This window comes from Macaca mulatta, chromosome 2 (genome assembly GCF_049350105.2).
Source record: "Macaca mulatta isolate MMU2019108-1 chromosome 2, T2T-MMU8v2.0, whole genome shotgun sequence".
NCBI classification, from domain to species: domain Eukaryota; kingdom Metazoa; phylum Chordata; class Mammalia; order Primates; family Cercopithecidae; genus Macaca; species Macaca mulatta.
The window spans coordinates 85,202,808-85,226,427 of NC_133407.1; the positions used below are offsets into that span (position 1 = coordinate 85,202,808).

The 23,620-nt window shown below is 38.4% G+C and overlaps 1 protein-coding gene across 2 annotated transcripts in view; it reads left to right on the forward strand.

Moving 5' to 3' along the window:
• The first annotated feature begins 1,905 nt into the window (after positions 1 to 1,905).
• NLGN1 (neuroligin 1) overlaps positions 1,906 to 23,620 on the forward strand; it is a 909,290-nt gene continuing 887,575 nt past the window's right edge. Inside the window, exon 1 of one of the 2 annotated variants that reach the window (XM_015131524.3) lies at positions 1,906 to 2,487. The gene's annotated coding sequence lies outside the window, so the exon portion shown is untranslated. Of the gene's footprint in view, positions 2,488 to 3,614; positions 3,935 to 23,620 lie in introns of those variants that run through there. The other variant, XM_015131526.3, reaches the window with a different exon arrangement.

Sequence of the window (23,620 nt, forward strand, 5' to 3'; positions counted from 1 at the left end):
CAGCCTTGGGATACAAGAGAGTATATAAAATATCATGTTATGTAAATTATAATGGAGAACTTTATAGAATCATCCTTTTTTATTCTTCACTTGTCAAAATCATATCCTATATCAAGTTAGGTTAATTATGTAATCTCATGAAAATTAACAGGACCCATTTAGCTACTTTCACAAATATTGAAATAGATACTTACTTCTCAACTTTCTTAGGAAATTCCAGACAAATTTCAAAGGGTTCAGGTTGTCAAATGAGACAAACTTGTGCAAGTTGGGCATGGTACACCTGTTACCAAGAATCAGATGCATGTTTCAGTAGAACGAAACCTCACTTTCTTGGGAGCATTACAGAAATCTGCTGGATTTGTCAACATATAGCCTAAAATTTAAACTTAAAAAAAAGAAAAAAAAATGACAAGATAGACTGGATTCTAAAACGATATCAAGACAATGTGGTACTGAATTTCCTCCAAGCCAAAGGAACATGTCTTATTTAAGACTGTTTTTTAAAAATCAGAGCGGAAATGGTAGAACCTTGGTTTCTTACTTACCGGTATTAATTAATAAATGAGTGATACTCAAGGGCCACTGCAGTCTAAATGTTAAACTTCCTTTCTTTTACTTGAATTGTACAGATTAAAGCATACGTAAGATTGAGAAATATGAAGCAAGCTCTTAAATGGTGAGAAAAAAACATATCTCTAGTTCACGTGTCACTTACAGCGATTTTCTACTGCTAGGTTTTCCTTTTGGGTTATGATTATTACAGGTGGCAATCAGTTAACTTAGTGGTTCTGTAGGCACCGGCCTATCTTCAACTCACTTGCATTTAAAAATTCACACAGAGAGGCTAGTGGGAGGCGGGTAGGTGTAAACAATGTGCTATAGTGAGTCACACCCGTCACAAAAGCCAACAATGATTAGCTGTAATTTTTTAAAAATCACCTATCCAGCGGCAGAAGCTGTGGGCACAGCCAGGAGGGAGAGGCCAAAGGCAGTGGCGTTGCGTTTACACTACTCGCACGGAACAGGCTACAGCCAACGAACGCTTCAATTCAGAGATTACTCTGCCTCTAGCTGGAGGAAGCAGAGGAAACAGAGGGGAGTTTGGTGGCAAGAGATTTACCAAAAAGCTGGGGGGTGAGGGGGTGGGGGGGGTGAGGGGGGGGTGAGGGGGTGAGGGGGTGAGGGGGTGGGGGGGTGAGGGGGTGAGGGGGTGAGGGGGTGGGGGGGTGGGCGGGGTGAAGAAGAGGCACAGTGGAAGGCTGTTGCCTCCAACTCCGCTCTCTCCGTCACCAAGACGAAAACGCCTGGAACCCAAGCACAACGACGCCGAGAACAGTGAAACTCAGAGCGTCCGAGGCCTCGCGTCTGGACGGCCGTGCCGGTTCACTCATACGCCGCTCTGAGTGGTTTGGCGAACGCCACACGTGACTCCCTGGGCCCTTCACCCCTCCTGCCGCCGCGGGCGCTGCGGGAGCTGCGGGCGGAGGACGCTCGCTACAGCGGGAGGAGTGAGGGAGGAGGGCGGAACTTGTAAAGGGAGGGACCATTACCAGCACCAAGTCTGCCACCGCAGGACCCGCGCCCCCGAAGCCCACCCCCCACCAAGATCGCGCCTCCAACCGGCAGGAGGGGCGCGCAGGGGAGGGGACGCTGTGCAATAAACCGGGCGGGGAGGGGGAGGCAGGGGAGGGAGTCCTGGCTCTGAGGGGGCAGGATTGGGTCTGGAGGATGGTATGGCTTGATTCAGACTCCTGCACCCGACAACGCCACGGAGTGAAGGGAGAGGGAGAGAGAGAAGGTGGCAGTGTGTGTGCGCGCGTGTACGTGTGTGTGCGTGTCTACAGGTAGCAGTGGCGGCGGCGGCGGCGGCGGGGACCGGAGCAGGGGACGCATCTGCAGCCACCTCCCCGCCTATGATTTTCGGAGGCGATTGCTCACTTAGCTGAGGATCTGTAGCCCCGGGAGATCTTCTCATCCTCTCCATTTCCAAGCTTCATAGGTGTCTTCCAGTTTCAAGTGTGTGTTTTGGGTATTTTATTTTTAATTTTTTTCCTTCTCCCTCTAAATCTTCTCGGAAATTCTGCATGTTGAAGCAGGTGGCTCCTGGTACGAAATCTCTGGATACATTTGGCTTGCCAAGTTTTGCTCTTCGCTGTCCCCTCCCGCTTACAGAAGCATCTGTGGTGCTTTTCTTTTTGGATTTACATGCAGAAAACGTATATATGTTTATATACCGACCGCATAATATATAAATACATATACGCGTGCCCAAGCGCCTGGTTTTCGTCTCTCCTCCCTACGAAGCGGAATGTTTTGGAGCCGATGGATAACAAGAACACGATTAACATTCTTTTGAGCTTGTTTTTTAAAAGGGGGAGGGAGCGTGAAGAATTGTTTAACATTCGGCCATCGTTTGGCTGCACACTAAACACCACGAAGTATTTATGGTTGCAGATCAGGTGCAAACGGGGCTTAGAGAGAAAGGTAAGGGAGCTTCCTGCGTCCGCCGAGCTCCGGCGTTAACCTTAATCCCGGGGACTGCCGAGAACTTCCTACTCCCTGCCTCTCCTTCGCCTTCCCCACCTTCCACCCACCCTTCCCTGCTCTCTCTCTCTTCTGTAAACTCAACCCTTTTCCAATCCCATTGGGGTGGGGGTGGGGGGTGCTGGAAGTGTAATCGTCTATTAGAGTTTAAATGCGTCTCTCTTTCACAGGCGAGTAACTGAGTTTTCCAATCGCCTTTCTGGTGGTTATAGGAAATGAATTTTGTCCTTTATAAAAAATAATGCTACCTAAATAAGTGTTTTAAACATCTGCAGGTTCCAGTCCCTCACCCTATCCTCTGATGAAAATAAAAGCAATAAAAAATAATGAACTTTAATAAACTGGGTGGTTTTTTTTTTTTTTTTTTTTTTTTTTTTTTTTTTTTTTTCCAGCGTTGGAGTTCATGGAAGCTTCCAAACGCTTTTTTTTTTTTTTTTTTTTTTTTTTTTTTTTTTTTTTTTTTTTTTTTTCATTTAAAAAGAAAGATAACCAGCAAACAAACCAGTATCTCAGGAGTCCACAGCGGAGGAGATTCGGCTTCCGTTTCTGCATAAAACCAATACATTTTACTTGGAGGGTAATTTGCCAGAGTTGAGCGAGACGAAGCCGTGTCTAAATAAGTGCATGCCACTAAATTTCCTTTTAAATCCACATTTTACACCATGGCCAGTCGCTTGTTTAACTCCCGTTCAAGGGACATGGTTTTCAGACCTGACCTTTTGGGGAGATGTGGGAACTTCCCCTCATTTCTTCTTATGTCCCTCTAACCTCCTTCCTCCTCCGCGCGGCATCTCTAGCCCTGGCAGTTTGTAAATTGCCCGTTTTGCCCACCCTCCTGGTGGGCGTTTTCTCCCCCACTCCACTCCTGCCCCCTCTGTCCTTTCTTCATTGGCGTCTTCGGAGCAGATGCATCTTCTTTTTTCTTGGGCTCACTCTCCCGTTTACCCCTCAGTCCTCCCACCCGCGACTCCCCACTTGCCTCAGCTCTTCTCGCCGCTCCTCCCCGCCTCCCCGCGGCTGGTTGACCCTTCAATCTCGAGTCCCGGCCTGTGGGTGGGCGGGGGGGCGCCGCGGCTGTGAGCAGAGGATCAGGCGGCGGCGCGGAGAGCGCGCCCGGGCGGCCAGCGCCGAGCGTGCGGAGCTGGCGTGGGGAGACACGGCAGGAAAGGCGAGCCGGAGTGGGTGATGAGAGGCCGGGAGAGCCCGTCCGAGCCGGAGAGACCGGAGAGAAGGGAGCGAGCGAGTGTGCGGCGCGCACGCTGCCAGAGCCCGGGCGGAGTGCAGTGGCCTCCAAAGCCTTAGAGCGGCGCCCCAGTCACTGCAGCTCTTCACCCTAGAGCTGTGCCCTGGGACCACAGAGACCAAGAGCATGGAAATCGGCTGAGAGGTACAAAAGAAATAAGGAACAGATTACGAGAAAGCGGGGAGGGTTTCCTGGCGAAATACGGAGGCTGAGCAGATGGAGGAACAATGCCGCCTCCAGAAGAAAACCCTTGCCTGAACCCTCGGCGGAGCGCAGAGGTGCTGCTTTCAGCCTTCTGCTCTCCCCAGGCCCTCCGGCTAGTTCTGGGGTTGGTTCCGCCTGTTAGTTTGACAGGGATAAGAAAGTTGCTCTTCTTCCCCACAACGTTTCCTGCGAGGTGGTTTTCAGATCTGTGTGGTTCCGGTCAAGATGTCACTCCCTAGATCCCCCGCGTTGAGCAACTAATATATTATGCATTATTGGGCAATAAGCTCTCCTGGGAAGAGAAGGTATTCCAAACATTTAAACCGTTCTCCATCGACGCCTGCCCGCCTCAACACAATATCTTGTGAGTAGAAATGAAAAACCACCTGAATTTAAAATTATTTAGGTTAAGATTTTGCATTGGGAATAATTTCTTCCAGAGGAGGTTGTTAGTGTGTTATAGAGATGAGGGATATTGCATGTTCAATATTTGATTCATTTGTGATAATTCTAAATCATGAACAGTTGGCCTCCACAAAGGTACTGTTTCTTTTTGCATTTCCAGGGCCATAGTGATACATGTAGGATTTGGGAAACGTGAATTCGTATAGTTAACCCAGTATCTGTTACTCTGCATTTTTACAGGTAGTTAATATACTCATTTTCCCTCTTTTTATACTTAAACTCCGGTAGACTATTTTTGCTTAAATCAATTGAGTTGTCATGCTGTACATGAAAATTACAGGGTCTTAATGCATTTCTCACAATTAATTGTGCTCAATTATTAATAGGATCATAGATATTAAAATGTCACTGAGAAAGGGTATGTGTACCTATGTTTGAGTGTAAAACCTATAAAATGTCTCAGCATTTCCATCAGCCATTGTAACCTAGCAGAACACGAGGTTTTTGAAATGAGCTCAGAAGCAAGGGCCATTCATGTATTTAAAATGTTAAATGTTAAATGCAAAAACATTAAATTTACTGTGCCTTTGGCAGAGAATGAATCTAAGTCTACTTGCATTGCAGAGTGATTGAGTGATTCACAGAGAAAGTGGAAGTTAATCATTACTCAGGCCTTCTGATTACATGGTTTGATTAAAAGAAGTAACTGTTTTCTGTAAGCCTGCTATTCTGCAGTTAGTCTTCCCAATCCTCTTAACATAAGCAGAAATTGAGGGAGTCAATCTTTCAGTAGATTCTACTAGAGTTCCAGTAGTGTGGAGTAAGAAAAGCTTCTTTAGTTCCCCTCCTTCCCATTGTCTCCCTTCTTCCACCCCCAAAGTACTTGCTGTCAATCTTTTCTTTATTCCCTCAGTGTAGTTTTACTTTGTGAAATTTTCCACTTACATTTAGTAATAACATACTTTCAAATGTAAAGGTTTGAATGGCTTTGAAGTTGAAGGTGAAATATACACTTACAGAAGGTAGGCTGAGAACTCTGTTGGTTTCATTTGCAGAGGGAAAGCCTGATGACCCTATGCATCCCTGGATGACTTTCTTGGATCACTCTCTGAAGTCTCTTCCAACTCTGAAATTGTTATATTTTATTCCGCTTTTACTATTTTCACATGGTTATCCAGTGGCAGGATCTACATATCCCTTCAAATTACATTAAACTGGCTGTTTAGGGTTTTCTTTATAGGATGATTAAGTAGCTAGAACTAGAAAATACAGTTATAAATCTAAGATAAGAGTGTTTTATAAAATTTTTCACATAAATTTTAATGTTATTGACAACTTTTTGTGAGACAATACTAATACAGATATAGCTATGAGGGACACATATCTCTCTGGGTTTTCACGGGTTGAAACAAATAGTTTTTAACATAGTAATGGTTTATCTCAATAATTCTTTATTATTTTTACACAAATGAGTTATTTCACAAATTACCTAACAAGTACTAATTTGTAGTTTGTGTAAGCAAAACACAGTTAAAATTAACAGTAATATTAGAAACTGCAACTGTGTAACATATACCTTTTCCACATTTTAAAGGCTTATTTTTTGAAGTGAAGTTTGCAGTCGGTTTCCATCTTATTGGATTGTCAATAGGAAAATATGATTTTTCAGTTATGTTTTAATTATTTGTAAATTGAATCACCAAAGTCCAGTCTTCTAGACTTAATATTATTATTTCTGAAATATAGGTATGGTCTTATTAACATTGGCCAGTGGCCCTTTATGGATTATTACATGCCAAAGTCCACAACCCTAATGACACTCAATACTTTTCACAATTCATTCTTAAACCTCCTTATGTAGATTAAAACACTGTCCTCTTGGCTCCCCTTCTGAATTTACTCTTTAGTCCATTCACAAGACTCTTACTTACTATTTTCCCCAACACTACATACCATTTTAGGATTTTGTGGTTTGCTTATGTTAATCTTTCTTCATTGATCCATTCCCTGCCTACCTACCCCACCTCACCAAATATACACCAATGATAGGACAGAAAAACATTTTAGTTCCTTGTGTGGTCTTTCCTTCATCACGCTGCTTCCTTCCCGTACCCTTACTCTGAGCTCCCACAACACAGTATTTATACTGGGAGTAGCCCACCTTTCACACTTCTGATGGTTGGCTTTCTCACTGCACGGTGAATTGCCAGAGGTCAAAAGACATGCCTGATTTATCATGTCATTCAGAAATGATAGCTTAGCTTCATGTCTGAACATAAAGTCTACCATAAATGAATAGTAAGTGTATTATTTATAAATATATTTGGCTATGAAGTAACAGAAAACTTGGCTAACAGTGGATTAAGCAAATAAAGCTTTATCTCACATAATAAAAAGTCAGGAGAGGATAGTTGTTTAAGCATTTTATCATGCTTCTTCTATTATCTTGGAAACTTTCTTCTCATGGGCACAAGGTCACTAATGTGCCTCCAAACTCGTGCTTGCTTTGGGGGCCCAAAATGGGGGAGAAAAAGATAACAGTATTCTCTCTCAGAATTTTTCAGCTTTGACACTGTTGTCATTGTGGGCTTGATAATTATTTGTCTTTGTTATGGGGGTGTGTACTGTACATTATAGGGATGTGGAGCATCATCCTTGGCCTCTATCCACCAGATGCTGGTAGCACACCCCACTCCCACCTCATCATGAGTTATACCCAAGTATTTCCATTCATTGCCAAATGTCTCTGAGAGGTCAGATTGTCCCAGGTTGAGAAGTATTGCTATGAGATCAGAAGGAAGGAAATTCTCTGTTTCCTACTCTTCCCTACCCCTGTTTTCTTTTTTGTTCCCCCTTGCATTATGGTGGTGGCGAGGATCTTTTTGATTTTTGTTTAATAAGTAATAGAGGACACATGATGAGATTTAAAAAACAAATAAGAAGAAGGAAGAGGAGGGGAAGAGGCCAAACAAGCCTTCTCTGAGCATTGTGTCTTTTTTTATGGTGTGAACATTCTCCCCATAGCCTTCCATTCTCATATCACTGCCAGACTGTGTCAGCTGGCTTCTTCTAGGTAACTGAGAGGTTGGAAGATAGATTTTTAGGATGGCATTTTACTACCTTCAACAAAATCAGAATCTTTAAGAAAAGAAGGGGAAATGGATTTGGGTTTGAAAACTTAGTGTTTGCCATGGCAAGTGAATGAATACATAAAATTCATCTAAATACTTCAGGAGAAAGAGTAAACACAAAATAAACATCCATCAAAGAGGGTCAATATAATTTTTCCACATGCTAAATGTTAATAAAGTAACTAGGATAAAACTGTGACATTTTTCCTTTTGATGATATTTTACTTGGAAAATAAATGGGCAGAATGGAAACATATAGCGCTTCATAACATTTTTCTCTGCAGACAGCTTCCCTTCTCCTCCAGTCTATTGAATAAAGCAATAGAGTTTGCTATTTATACGTACCAATTATTTAGTAATCATGTGAGAGATGTCAAAGGAAATAAAAATGCAGCTCTATTGTTTTAATACTTCTTTCTAATGCTTGTATTTAGAAAGATAACACATGCTAGTGAAGGCAGTAGGTAAAATGCGTACAGATGTGTTAGCATGGACTATAGAAACTTTAGGTAGGGTTGCTTAGCTGCCTACCATCTACCTACCAATAAATACTCTTGGATTCTATCATAGGAAATAATTCTACCTTACAAAGGTATATTAACATTGCTATGGATGACCAATGATCTTATCTGATTGATTGTAATATTTTTTCTTCCTACCCTTGTTTATATTTTCTGTAAGTTCGTTGAATGCAAATTTTTGTTTAACTTTGTATAGAATATAGAAATATAAAAGATGGTGTCTGTTAGGAAGCTTTTGCCTGCAAGTGACGGAATATCCAATTCAAGGCTTTAACAAAAAAGACATTCATTATCTCACAGAACCAGGATTCTGGAGGTGTGCTGATCCAGGGTTGGCTAACTTAGGAGTTCAAGGATGTCATGGCTCTGGTACAACTTCACTGTAAATCTCTTGAGTCTTTATGTTGGAAACAAGATAAACAATATGGTTATCACAGAGCCAAATATCACCTCTTCTCATAGCCCCACTCAAAGCAAAAATGAAAAAGCAGCCTTCTTCTCACGGATATATCACTTTATCTATAAGGAAACTTTTTCCCAGAAGATATCAGCAAACTTCCCTTTATGCCTGAATGACTAAAACTATGTCACATTTCACTCTTAATTTATAACTGGCAATGAGACAATGCGTTGTGCGATTGTTTTTGATCATCATGGTCGGTCCCTTGAGGGCTGGGGGAGAGGTCTGTTTTCCCTGTGGACTTGACTGCATCACACAAAAAATCAGAGCTCTGTTAAGTGGGAGGAAGGGGGCAATAACAATCTAGGGCTCCTAATGGGGAGTTCCACAAACAAAATGCCTATCCTTCTCAAATCTCTTAAAATATGGAATGCCTATGTGAAAATTAAATGCATGAAAAAATAATTACATGGTCTTTGAATCCATGGAATAAATGGTGTATATGTCTGGCTGCATGATTCTGATGTAGAATGCATGCTTTCGTGATGTTACAGAGTTTTTTTTTTTTAATAGAAACTGAATAATTGGAAAATGTAGGAATGTGTCCCGCATAAAATTGCAAATACTAAATTATACTATATTACATGTTTAAATTATAAACCTTGCTTTGTCAACATATACCTATCTATATGATCATATAATGTAAACCATAGTTAAATCAGAGGATGTCCACCTTACCAAACAGACCACGTATCCTTATCTATGTTTGTCATATGATTTCACCATCATAATGCAGAGATAATAAGAGAAATGACTGAACCCTTTGGCCAGTTACTCTCATAAAGAAGGACTTCATATATGCTTTGCACAAATAAAAATTACTTCTTTGTTTCTGATAACGGTTTATTTACTTGAGGGGCTCAAGGGAGGGATCTAATTTTCAGCTCACATACCAGTGAGCATCTCTCTCATTGAACATTATGACTCATTTTTGTAAACAAGGAAAGCTTTATTTTCATTCTTTTGCCTGACTTCATGGAAGCTCAGAGCCAATTTTGTGCTCAATTGAAAAAGATGTCCTTAATCATCTTCTTTTACTTGGCTTTATTATTTGGATTCATTTTTAAACTTTAACTTTGTTTCAATATTTGATTATTTCGGAGTTTTTTTAAATCGTAGCTGCTTGAAATTATTTTTTGGAAGGAGAAAGAATGTAATGAATACATGCACAAACAAATGAGTGCCATCACACATCACTCAATACATGTCTGTTTTCCCCCTGAATGAATATATGTTTGGAAATTAGACGATACTACGTTCGGTAAACTGCTGAATTTGTGGCATGAGAGGAGCAATAGGTACAATATGGTGCAATAGGATTTCAGGGAAAAGAGCAGTTGTGCTTGAGTTATTTTTATGGAGATACATATTGTAGTTTGCAGACAGGTGGGAAACTAAGGCAGTGTAGGTGAGATAAAGTATAAATGAATTGAATTCATTATATTTATTTTGCTCTATGAACAGGTATCAGTTGTGTCTCAACTTTTTTTCTCTCCAGTTTTAGAATTCTAATAACCTCATTGCAATAACTCTTTCTACAGTACAAAGGACTCAAAGCCGCAATGTAAAAGAAACATAAACTAGGAAAGGAATGAGTTTGATATCTCTGTTTCAAAGCAACTTTTGTGATGGATGTTGGCGATCTTCTTGGCTTACCTTCAGTATGTTAGAATGTGCCTTCTGAGCATCTCATCATTCCATTGGCAATGCTCTATTTTCAGGCTCCATGCCTAGAACTGTTTACACCACAGCAACCACCTCTGAACTGGGCTCCTCGCCTCCAGGGGAATTGATTTTGAATCAAGCTTAAAATGGTAATTAGTAACTCCATCTGTGTTTAGGGTCAGGAACAGATGCTTTTCCTTTTTGCTTTAATGGAAGATAGATTTGAAGGTGGAAATATAGTGAAATAGAGTTTAAGTAGATCTATATTGTGTTGGGCACTCCTATGTCAGGTGATGACCATCATGGAAGTATGTTTTTAAGCATCTACCTGAACCCTCTTATCAGATAAGAGGTAGATGCTTAGAAGGTTTATTTCACAAATCCAGTGTGAATTCATTATGCTTCATAGCAATGAGCCTAAGCTACTGCAAGTTCCTGAAACCTCTGCTAGGGAGTTAAATGTTTAATTATATTTAATATACCATATTTTATGAAAACCAAGGAGCACTGATTCTAGAACACTGCATTTTATTCACACTGTGGAAAGAACACCCCAATTTATTAATTCCACAATGCTTTCCTACTACTTAGAATTTTTACTTTATATTTCTATAAGGAGAATTTTTAGACAAATAGATACAGATTTTTAACATATATCAATCTTTTACATGAATAAAACATATAATATTAGCAAGATGCATTGGTTTAAGAATTAAAAAAAATTATCCTATTCATAACCTCTTCTGAATCATTTTTTGACTCATTCATAGCCATGTTTTTCCACAGAAAATAGTATGTATGTGTTGGTGATGCACTATTTTTTAAAGCCTTCGCGATTGTCTTCAGAATTTAATTCCAAGCAGCTGATACCTTCTGAATGATTTGATCCTGGTATGTTGTTGATTTTACTAGAATGTGACAATGGAATGTTTTCAGACAACAACCAGAACTCATATGCCTTCCTTAAATTGTCCGGAACTGTCAGGAGTGGTGGTTGTCTGGTCATGCTAAGAAGAATACAAACAATTTTCACATATTTAGTCTATGGCTACTATGCCTCCACTACTGCTTGGCCATAAGGAATTATAAAATGCACCCTGATTTCAGATATGTTAAAGGTGTCAGAGTGAATGAAATATGGCAACTTTAAATATACATGTATCCTCATTTTTTAAACAACCTAATGCAATAACGATAACTAATTAACCAACCTAATAATCTCCAAGTAGTTAGATAAATTATTGCATAATTGTTAGAAACTATGATTAAAATCGAATCCTCTCTCTTTTTTTCTCTATTTGCCCTCCAATTATGTAATATACAAAATACAGCTAGTCTTAAGAAAAGAAATAATAGTAGGATGAAAACAAATGAAGATAACTAGACCAGGAATGAAAGAGACCGATTTCTGGGAGCAGACGCTTCTAGTAACCCTCTGTGTCATTTCTCCTGATCCCGTCACTCTAGGCTTTTGTTTTCATGTTTCAAGTGTATGGTTGGACTAATTAAACATGTTTCCTGGCTCTAAAATCTGTTTTGGATAAAGATAATCAGAAATAAAGTCCATAATAATATATTGCACATGTTAAGTTAGTATGATATAAATACATAATAGTGGAGGGATGTACCCTAATCTGGTAAGCTTAAAATATGTAACATATATAACTTTGAGATTTTTTTGTATCATGTATAACTTTAATATCTTACATGTTTTGGGAGACTTGTCCATACATATCTTACTTGTTCTTTAAAATAACTGTTAAGCAATGCAGAGGATTCAACGGAACAAAAGTAGGACTTAGGAACTCTTCTCAAATATACTGGATGAGAAAGATTACTAAATAAATCACAGCCAAATAGCGGATGTAAAAGTGGGAGGAGGCAAGAAGAAAATGCATTTCCACCAAGAACAAAGAAAACTTATGCAAGGAATTAACTATCACTATATATAAATGTTCTTAAAAAGAGTTATCAGCAAGAAGCAAGAGAAAATTGACAGGTAAAAATGAAGTTTCCCTTTTTAATTTTATCATTACTGAACCATATTTCATATATATATATATCAAAGGAAGAGAAGAAGCCTATGGTTGGACTAGTCAGATGCTACTATTTGTGGATACATCTTGACAGTTCTTACTGTGCAATTCCACAGACAACAGTGTTTCTTCCCTGTATTGTATTTGAAAATTGCCACTGCTCTTAAGTGGTCAGAAAGCTGGGCACTTACTTTCTGATGAATAACAAGCTCTCCAGAGGTGTGCCACTCTCTCTCGTTGTAACTGTAGTCGCCACAGAGAAAACACTGTGTTGCTTTTCACCTACCTGCTTTGCTTAAAAAGTGATTTGATTTATGGAGCATGTAGAAAATCCTTCTTTTTTATTTTGGCTAGATATTCTTGAAGTTTTTTCATAATACAATTAAGATATCAAAAACATATCATACAGTATTACTGAAGTAGTTTTCTATAAAATTATTAATTAAATTATTTTAATCCTCTAGTTGTGTCACTTTGTCCATAAGAAAAATATTCAAGATACTAGTTTTTAAGATGCAGAGTACTATTTAATGGCTTAGAGTCTCAGACCATTAAATGGGGTTCAGATATTATATTCATATAGTAATCACATCTTTATGACTAAATGGGCAAAATCACATTTTTTGACCTAAGGCGGGTTGTAAAAATATTGTACAAAGGCATAATTTATTTCTAAAAACTTTAATACATTTTCAATGGTCTTTCCAGCTGAAAAAATGAAGGGGCCATGGTGGGTTTTAGATAACATAGGCCCACTTCCTTAGTTTACATGTGACACAACTGAAGTCCAGAGGAAAAAAATGATTTGCTTGTTTACGCAATGGTAGAGCAAGCACCTGATCTTCACATAATGCCTTCATGCATTAGTTTTATTTAAAGAGCAGTAATACATACATCAGCACTATATATTCTGTATATAAGTTACCATGATTACATAATTACTAGAATTTTAGAAGTATAGGTAATAATCGCCAGAACTGATAAAAAAGGGGAGTCATATTTTTAGCAAAATTTAGTGGAGGAGGTGTTATTTAAAGGAGATTAGGATTTGAATAAATAGAGAAGAGGGAGCAAGCATTGCTTGCATAAAAGCAATAAAAATCAAGACTAAGGCAGCAGAGGCAGTTGGCCATTCTAGATTCTTTCAAAAGTAAACACACACATACAAACACATTAAGAAATACCATTGTAGAAAGCAAAGAAAAATGCTTATTGAAACCATACATCTTATTTTGCATTTAGTATTTTGGTTTAGGACCTCTGCAGATTAGAAATAATAATTATACGTTTATTTTGAATAAATAGTCCTCAGAAAAATTGGTTCATATTACTCAGATCAGAAAGAGTTTGCTTCCACTAAAAATAAATTATTTAAAATGGAAAGTATGACTTTCTGAGATTGTCTATTCGTGTCACTGGTTGATACAAAATCAAGCTGAGATTATTTGATTGCTTGTCATCAAATGAGACGATTCTTCTTATCACGAGCCTGCCTACATATGGTTCTCTAGCCCGAGCACTCTTTCCATAAGAAATACTAGAAATGTTCTGTCTTACACAATATGTGTTCTTTTCCTTGCTCCTTTCCAACATGGTATTCCAAGCAGTCCCTCCAGATTTGCTGATTGCAAGACAAAAATTCCTATTTGCTTAAGGGAGAGAGAATCTAGTGGGTGCTAATCTGTCTTTTAATGCTCATTGGACATACTCACCGTCACTTAAAAATTTTTAACATTTTTAAGGTCTAAGGGACAATTTCAAGAGAGATGTATTCTTCTGTTTCTACTAAATTCTACGTAAAATCAATACATCCCTCCTGACTCTCCTTGAAGTCACTCTTCATAAAAACAGCAGCTCATTCTGGGAGTCAGTGGCTAGAATAACCCGCACCTGGAGATTAGGGAGGGAATCATTCAGAAGAGCATAAGCATGTTTTCTATAGAATTCCATAAACACGGCCTCTATAACTTCTCAAGAATAGGTGCATTGGCCGGGCGCAGTGGCTCACGCCTGTAATCCCAGCACTTTGGGAGGCCGAGGCGGGCAGATCACGACGTCAGGAGATCGAGACCATCCTGGTTAACACGGTGAAACCCCGTCTCTACTAAAAATACAAAAAATTAGCCGGGCGTGGTGGCGGGCGCCTGTAATCCCAGCTACTTCGGAGGCTGAAGCAGGAGAATGGCGTGACCCCGGGAGGCGGAGCTTGCAGTGAGCCGAGATCATGCCACTGCCGATGGAGCTGGACTCCGTCTCAAAATAAATAAATAAATAAATAAATAAATAAATAAATAAATAAATAAAAAGAATAGGTGCATTACAACTCTGCCAGTCAAAATACGCTGGGAATAGTCCTGATATTCCATTTTGAATGCCATTTCCTCACCAGCCTTCTCTAGAACTCCTAGGAAGCCTGAGATTTCACAGAACAGCCTCTCGTGGGACACTCTACCATAGAAATCTGGGAAAAACAAAGAGCATGGGGTGGTGCTACTGTAGGAGGGAACGAAGGTACAATCACTGGAAATGGAATAATTTGTTAGAGCATTAGAAAGAGTATAAAGAGCCATCTTTAACATTGCAATATCTTTTATTTATCCTGCTACACTCAGGTTTGCAAAACTGCCATATGTATACATGTATATCAATATGTAAATGTGTATCTACGTCTCTCTATCTGATTAAATTGAAAATTAAAGTCGAATGATTGACATGAGAAAGCCTGAGAAGAAACAATCACTTTTCTTGGAAAAAAATTGTTCATATTCCATATATACTGTACACGAGAATGTGGAAAAACACTAGAAAACATGTCACTGGCCACCAGGAAAATAAATCTAGCATTCATCTATCAGTCCATATATTTTTTTACTTGTCTTCATGAATATTATTTCTTTCCCCCATTTCCAACTCCTGATTTCCTGTCTCCTGATCCCTGTATCCAGTCAACAATGTCTCTTACATGGCATCCTTTCTGTACCTAAATCCAGAACCCAAATTCAAAATTTTCCATTGTGCTTTTGAAATGTTGCAAAAGCTTTCTAAATGCAAGTATCAGCAACCAACACTCTAATATGAATAAGTTTGTCTGAATATTTCCCTCCCCCATGTGATACTTGGCTAAAAGGAATGAAACATAAAAAAGACAAGTATTGCTGGGGAAGGCCAGGAAGATCAGTTTAAACCAAGATCATTGCCAGTGAGAACAAGCCTAGGTTAATGCCAGGTGCTTACTAGAAGGATGTTTTAGGGACCTGTAGGGAGGCCAAGAGGCAATCTCTGGAGAGGGTGGGAGATTGAGGAATTTGAGTCTGAGAAAGAGGCTGAACAAATGAGCAAGATAAGAGAGAAAACAAACAAAAAAACTCGTTCTGCATCATTCTTTAGCTTAATAGGTAACTTAATAGGTAACTTAGCTGCTGCTAAGTTAGTACTGAAATTCATGATTCTGTGTGGACTTCCCCTCTCTTTGATTTAGTTTTTCTGTCTGTAAAAAATACACTGAGAGTAGTCCTGCTAGTCTATTTTGAATGTCATTCCTTCACCAGGTTATTCTAAAACTCTAAAGGAGTATAGGGCTGTTATGGGAATAAACAAAATAACAGCACTTTTGCCTGGCACATAAAAAATGTTCAGAAGTGTTTGCATTATCATGAGAACCCTCTATACATAAACACAGACACACTCTGCTCACCTACTAATAGCCGTTTATCACATATTTCCTAAGTACTGGGTGGGACATGGTGCTAGGCACAATGGAGAAGGCAAAGATGAGTCAAACGCTATCTCAGTTGTGACAATCCTTTTTTCACCTGGAGTTTTTGACATTAAGATATAGTGTTCTACATCCATGTTTTTGCTAATGCAGGGGAGATCGGGCTGCTTTTATTTCACTAGCACATGGAAGGAGGGATAAAGCATTTAGAAATGGTGAAATTGGCAGCTTTAGAAAATTCAAGAACTCTATCAGCATTAGAATGTGAAAACATTTGAGTCATAGGCTTGCTAGGGAGTGAGTATTTAATAGGTGCCTTTGTAAAATCTCCAAACTAGGCTGTATCATTTTCCATACATGTTTAAATCTCTTAATTACAAAGCAACTTTAATTATACATAAAGTATGCCACTTCAATCATGTTTTAATCACACATAAAAAAATTAAATTTATCCCAAAGTTATTTTCTGCATTTCAATTCTGATTTTTAAACTCTGGCATATTCTGTACCAAAAAATTGCATTAAGCTAATGTTTATGCTTGCACATAATCCCACACTTTCAAGGCAACACTTAAAATATTCAGAAGAGCTTCACAAGAGGGAGTAGTTTAATTCTGTTGTTGACTCAGAGCCATTGTTCTTCACAGTTACAGCTCCGCTGGCATAGGCTACATATGGTCACTTGTTTTCTCAGTGTACAGAGTGATAATGCATTAACATTCTGGCTGGTGGTGGAGGCTATGCTGTGCTTTAGAGAAATATAGCAGGGAAGATGTGCTGCCTCTTTGGCAGAAAAGAGGACAAGATCAACACGGGAGAGCCTGCAGATTGCTATAAACTAATCACTGGGACTGTACACTGTGGTGGCTGACCTAGAAGTCAGATCATTCACTTACGGAGTCTAAGTTTCAAACATTGTCTGTCTGTGAGTAGGACTTACATTGAAAGAGTGGTCATCAGAGAGAACTATGGATCACAGCCACAGAAGGAAGTTTTGCCAGCTTCCTCCACCACTGCCATTCAGAGGTGCTGTTCTGGAGCCCTCGGTTGCCACTTGGAAGAGACTTTTTATGATCCCACTTTTGCTCTAATCATGGCTATGTAGGCCGCAGGTCAAGTGGAGTACTGGGCTGGTGACTGATGGCCCTGTTGAGGTCCATTAGAAGTAGTACTTAAGTACTTTCTTAGGTCATTAGTATGCAGCAACAAGAATGGGGATTTTGGCTGGAGTTTAGTAAACATGACTTTTCTTATGGCTTTTGCAATTACCTTTGGTGTGTATGAAGTGAGGAAAAAAGGCCAAGGAAGATATTAAGCATCGATTCCTACCCCGCCCTCCAAAAACCCCTCATCTCTTATCTAATATTATTCCATGTGGGATTGTATCCCAAGAGACATTTCCAGTTATGAGGGCTTCTACCTACTTTTTCCTACTTATCTGGGTTACATCTGTGGTTGTGAATAGAAAAATTAGTACTAGTGGCAGCACCAGAGGGAGCCACTTACACGCTTTTGTTTTTAAGCAGTGACGAAGCTGACAGTAAGACTTAAAATGCGGAAATATTAAGATTTAATTGTATTTTCTGAAAGAGAATGGCAGAAAAGTAGATGATATGTAAAACCTGTTAACAGCAATTCCAAATTATGGGACTAGCAGCAACCACCTTATTTCTCCCACTTGAAATATTTGTGAATGGTAATTGCCTGGCTGCAATCCAGAAAGTAAATCATATTTCAAAATGTAAAATTGTATTTGGAGCAAGAAGTATTCTCTCTGATCCTGGCATTGTCCCTCTGCAGAATACTATTAGCAAGGTTGCATGTTTGAAACCTATACCAGTTTGCTGTTTTTGTAATGTTAATGACGCTACCAAAAATAATGAGGAATTAAGACTAAAACTTTTTAGATATACATGTCAGTGCTCAATACATTCTCTTTCTCATTCTGACACACACACACACACACACAGTGTGCACACATATTTGCACAGGTGATTTTGTTGTAGAGCATTAGAACCAGGATTTCTGTAAGGACATCAGCTAGGCTTGTTCTTGAGTACCATGATGGGGTTGAGGGAATTAAAATACTGAAAGGAAAATAGAATGTATTTATCTTTATTAGCACGCTGACCATTTTTTTAAATGAGGAAATAGTCAATTCCATAAAGTTCTGAGTGAAACTCTTTTAATTACCACACTGACAAAATATTTCAAGAAAATATATTGATTCCAACTTCTTGTAAGGGAGGTTTCTAGCCCTTCTCTTGTTTTATCTTGGCTGATTCTAAAACAAATTATAAAAACCTTGGAAAGGAAGAATTGCTATAGTTCTTCTTTGAACAACAACAAAAGAAGTTGTATTCTTAATACTGCTCAGCCTTCCTCCACCCCACTTTGACAGCATCAGGCATATCCAATAACATACAATCACAAGAAGGGATTCTGTGAAATGAGATGATCTCCTTTGGCTCTGTAATGGTACTTTTTTGGCCTGATTTTGATAAGGCCTGCAGTACATAATGCTGAAAACAAATGCTTTCTTAAGTCCCTTTCCATGTAACAGTAATTATCTTCAAGAAAGTATTTGATTAACTATGGTTCGTGCTATAGATGGAAAGGAGAGAATAAGAAACATTGCTTGTGCTTGACTTCCTGGCGATATTTATCCTTCTTTCTTTTTAAGAGTCCTTTCTTCTCTTTCTGCCTTGCCCACCCTAGCCAACTTGCTGCCCTTGCAGGCTGCCCATTCCTAATCCATTTGTGGGGGAAGTGATGGACTAAGGAAGTTGGGGATGCAATGTGACTGTGATCTAGTGTCCTTCTGCCTGCAGAACTTTTAAGAACACAAATTTGCCTCTGAGACAAGGAAGTTCATATATTTTTTGTTTTATCTATCCATCCATCTACCTATTTAATTTTAATTTTAAAAATGAAATTTCTCAGCCAGGTGCTGTGACTCATACCTGTAATACCAGCACTTTGGGAGGCCGAGGCGGGCGGATCACAAGGTCAGGAGTTCAAGACCAGCTTGGCCAATATGATGAAACCCCATCTCTACTAAAAATACAAAAATTAGCCGGGCCTGGTGGTGTGCACCTGTAGTCCCACCCACTTGGGAGGCTGAGGCAGAAGAATCGCTTGAACCCAGGAGGCAGAAGTTGCAGTGAGCTGACATCATGCCACTGTACTCCAGCCTAGGTGACAGAGCAAGACTCCATCTCAAATAAATACATAAAATAAAATAAATTAATTTAAAAAAGAAAAAAAAAACTTCTTAGTCTAAAAAGAGGGACCATTACTGAGGAAGGGATCTACAGCAATTTTGTTAACTTCCAAAACTCTGGAAGACATTGGTTATCACTTCCTTCAGGAGCCTTGACCCCACATGTCTAGAGAAGTTCAGGGCCAGAGCAGCAGGTCAAATGGGAAGCCCTGGAGCTAAATATATCAGGTGATTCTGGCTACCCTATGGGCAAAAGGTTTCAAGAACCTTCTTCTCCCTGGAAAAACAATGAGAAAGGAAGCAGCAGTGGTTGTGGTACAGCAGGTGACTAGTGAAGGCTGCAGAGATGACGTGAGCTTTGTATGTCCAGAGAAGGTGCCCCCAGCATGTGGTTCCACACTGTAGCGATTATCATGTCTGCTTTGTGCACAGATGATCCTGGGTTCGGGAAAGTACCCCAAAGTGTCTCCAAAGCATCTTCATACTTATGTTGTATTAGGATGTGAACATATGGGAACAGGAGTGGGACCCGGAAGGGAGAGGGGCATGTATGGTACCGAAAATGATCATCTTCACATCTTGTTGTTTCAAGCTATGTCTGCAAGTAAATCGGGAGCTGTGCTGCTAACTTAACGGAAAGATGATGCTTGAGTATTGATTTGAGGGTGAGAAAGGATATATTTATTATATAGTACTCTCCTTGGTAGTATACAAAAAGCTGGGAAAGGGCAGGGAGCAGAGTGAGTAGAGGGCATGTCTTCCACTTAGGGAGATTAAATGGCTATCTTTGAATTGGACTGGAGGAGAAGCAATCCTTAGGGAGCTAGGAAACCAATGGACTTAAGTAAGAGATCAGTGTGGTCCTTTCTTTGTAATCTGAGAATTACCGCTATGCTTTGTTTAGCAGTGTACATAGAGGCTTCAGTTTTCCAACTCAGAACCTTAGTTAAGAGACTAGAACTACATTATATGATATGCAACATCTCCATGTGTTAAAAAAAAAAAAAAACCCAAAAAACAAAAAACTTCTTAGTCTAGAAAGAGGGACCATTACTGAAGAAGGGATCTACAGCAATGTGTCCATTTGTGTTTAATAATAAAACCCTTGAAAAGAAAAGGATCTGAACATTCATGTCTTTGGGGAGAGAAAGGCAGGATGATTTGAGGAGCAACATCTCACTTTGGAAATCAGATTTGGAGGAGCAGGACCACGAAAGGTGAAGTAGGTGGTTTTGAGAAGGCCCAAGGCTATACAGCCTAGAATGACAAACAATAGGAAACAGACAAGAAATGATCTTGGGAAAGAGCAGGGAAGAGGCCCTAAGATGTCCACATATGAATAACGTCATCAGAGAAATCCACCTGAAATCCCTAAACAAATAAATTGAAACAAGAACCCACAATAAGATGCAGATGGAGACAAAAGGGCAATCAAGGAGGCAACTGCCAACTAAGCAAAACTTCTCCTTGGTCTTTAATCAAGCAAAGTCAGAACATTTGCAGTGTTTTGAAAACTGCATTTGTTTGACAAGCTAATTGTTATTAAAGGGTGATTTCAAATAGTTAGATTTAACACTACTCCAAATAATTGTAGTAACTCAATGGTATATGGTTAAATTCTGGACCTTTGAGCAAGGCTTTCAGCAAAAACCTCCTTTGTCAAGTGCAAAATAGGCAAATTTACAGCTCCTATTATATAGGGATTGCTATTTAAATCTGAGATGGCAGGAAGTAGGAGGGGGGATAATTTAAAGCAACTGACAGGCATTATGTCTTTCTCTGATCCTTATTTTTTAAGTTCTCAACAAGTAGTTTAGCAGTAAGAAGACAAATCTCTCCCAGAAAAAGTAGAATGGAAAGAAGCTTGATGCTATGCATAGTACACTGGGATTGAAGTTGGATGATGTAGATATAAGTTGACGTAGGTAAGCTTTGACTTTGCTGTATGCTAATGATTGCTGAAGGCTGTTCAACCTGGCTGAGTTTCAGTGTTTTTCCCTATAAAATAAGAAAGACAACATATTCTTGCCTGTTTCATAGAGTAGTATTAAAGGACTGTAAGTCAAAGTCTGAAAAGGCATTTTATATACTATTAAACTCTATATGAATATGGGATACCATTGAGTATAGCAGAGAAAATGGTAGTATATTGTAGTAGAGTCAAATTGGATGAATTCAGGGCATAGGCCTTAGAATCAGAGGAACCTCTGCCATTAAGTTATTTAGTCTCTCTATGCTTCAGTTTCTCTATTGATAAAGGGAGATAAGGAGAGTACTACCTGTGGAACACTGCATGGAGTAAAGGTTATATATATATATATATATATATGTGTATATATATATATATATATAGAGAGAGAGAGAGAGAGAGAGAGAGAGAGAGAGAGATAAAGGAGCTTGACATAGAGCCTAACACACAATAAGAGTGCATACATAAAATGAATATTAGCTATTACCAGGTGTGATTATTGTGGTTGACACCACTGAGTTTATTTATCTTAGAAATGATAAATTCATGAGCTTCACAGATAAGGAAGGACCTTGAAGCTCAAGCACTTTGTTTCTATATAACACTTACATCACTTGCATTATACTTGTTGACATATAGATGGTATTTAAACCATGAGATTAGATTACACCACCAAAGGAGTGAGCATAGGTAGATGCTCAATATATGCATTCCATTCCCCAAACTTCTAAACTACATAACCCTATGCAAGCTCCTTATCCCTCTAAGCCTCATTTCTTCATTTGCAAAATAGAGATAATATCTTCCTCATAGAATGAGAGGGTTTAATGAGATAGTATATGCAGAATATGCAGCACCTCATTGGAATGATTTCATTCGGTTCTTTTGGTGAAAACTCAGCCTTCAGAGATGGCCTTGAAGGGCCAAAGGGAAAACAGGGCAACCAGGAGCAGCTTCTTCCTCATGAATTTAACTGTGTGAGTTGTTTTCCCTAACTCATATTTCTTTTGCTTTCTATTTTCTGAAAGACTTCATGTTTCAGTTAGTTCAGAAAATACTGCTTTGATCACAAAGCTGACCCCTACTACATATAATCCTGAGGCTTTTTCAGGTAAAAGACATGCAAAAATATACCTACAAAACAATGTGTTTATTTCTTACTTAGATATTCCAAAGCATGTGAGCATTAAGATTCGAAAGAAGAGGTGGGAGACATATAGTTGCAAATAATATTTGTATTCTTTAGAATTTGATATGATTAAATAGATACTGTTATGGCCCAAGCACAAAGATTTCATCACTTTAATATATATAGTTAAAGTGAGTCTAATGTATTTTGAGAGAGATATAAAGAAACTCAAGTATTTATTCTGAGATCTTCTACAAATAATGTTTTTGAAAGTTCATATAAAATAAATCTTTATGATACCATGATCAAACTGTAATATTCATCTGTCTGTATGAATTCAACTCTTATGTTCAATAATAGAAATATATGCTCTTGTAACTATAAAATTGAAACCTCTTGAGAGTACAAACTGGTAAACTTGGAAATCTATTACTTGGAATTAAAACTGCATGTTATTTTTTCATAGAAAATAATCTACCTTTTCTGTGTTAGGTATTACATTTGACATATTCTTTCATGTCTCAGGTAATACCTATGGTCTCACAAATTACATTTGTAATTAGTTATTCATGCCATTAAACTTAAATATACTATAGAAGTTGAAGAGAGTTCGTAGAAGTAGAAAATAAAAATAAAGTTTCTGATTTTTTTTTAAAATGGTCTTTTTCAGTTTTAAGACTATAGAATTAAATAATCATTTTAAAAGCTCACATATTAAAACTATTTTAAAAATGCCTTGATATGTGATACCTGAACTCAATTCTCTAAGTAATCTATTTACAAAAAATAATGATTTTCTATTTTGCTTAATTATCTGAATCATATAAGCATTTTTACTTTAATGGAAACAATAATTTTCTTTATAAAATGAGTAATTCATATTTTGTTATGATTATGTGGATTTAAACACTCTTAGAAAATACATATCAGACACTAATAGGAATTATTTTGAGTTGCTTAATTATACACTGCACAGAAATGTAATAATTCATAACAGATTTCTTGCAACAATAACTTGCAATTTCAAAGATATTATGTTTAGGTCTCTATCAGTTTGCAGTTATTTTGTAACTTATAAATAGTTCTTGTACATGTAACTGGTGTAACAGATATTGTAATACAAAGTGTAAAGGGAATGCACAATATGAAATATTGAATTAACTATGTTTTTTAGGTGTTTTATTTCTTCTTAAACTAAACTTTTATGTAAACTTTCTGCCTTCCTATTCTTCTCAGAGTAAGTTTTACTCATAAAATTTTGTGGCTTTTATTATTTTTATTAAACAATAAATATTCATCTTAATAATTAGACAAAAAACAATTGAGCAAATAGGAAGAAAAAACAGAATTCTGTCATCACAAGGTAGCTCCT